Raw genomic sequence first — 630 nt, forward strand, 5'->3', positions numbered from 1 at the left:
CGGACGGGGTGTGAAGTAGGCAACCAGGGAACACAAACAAGTGGGGAAAACAGGAAGGAGATGAGGAGCACGTGGAATTACAGCTGGCCATAAAGTGGTTTATGGGGAGGGTCCAGTAGCAGAGAACTATCCCTCGTCCCAGCTAAATAGTCACTGATACACGAGGGAAAAGGTTGTATGGGGTCCGCTTATTGCAGCACTTAGGGATCCTTAGTCATGTACGTCTTCCAGGTGGTCAGTGCAGGTTGCAGTTTTTCTTTTTTTAGGAGATTAAGGGATGAAAATCTGATGGTTGTTTCTTGCAGCGGGAAAAAGGGATGTTTTTTTAAGTGGGTCTGACGTAGGTGTCTGTCTTAATCTATTGCTGATGTGGGATATGTGAATAGACCTTTGGGAGGAAAATGAGACAATCAAGGGAGATTTCCATTATGAAGCAGACTTTATAGTAGTTGGCACAGCGGGGTATAGGCGCCTCGTATATTTACGTAGGGCAGTTTAGCAAGAACAGCAGTTTCCTTTGGTAAGTATTGAAAATTGAATCCTGTAAGTCGCATAGTAAATGAGATTGTCAAGAAACTGAACTCTCAAGATAATGCGTTTTGCTGGTAAGTATAAGATCGGTATGTCCTC

The 630-nt window shown here is 44.0% G+C and overlaps 1 protein-coding gene across 1 annotated transcript in view; it reads left to right on the forward strand.

Moving 5' to 3' along the window:
* The window catches only part of LOC119585640 (EH domain-binding protein 1-like), a gene marked incomplete in the record, with an annotated part of 320,960 nt that overhangs the window by 67,578 nt on the left and 252,752 nt on the right, over window positions 1-630 (forward strand).

Source organism: Penaeus monodon, chromosome 20 (genome assembly GCF_015228065.2).
Source record: "Penaeus monodon isolate SGIC_2016 chromosome 20, NSTDA_Pmon_1, whole genome shotgun sequence".
In the NCBI taxonomy this organism is placed as follows: domain Eukaryota; kingdom Metazoa; phylum Arthropoda; class Malacostraca; order Decapoda; family Penaeidae; genus Penaeus; species Penaeus monodon.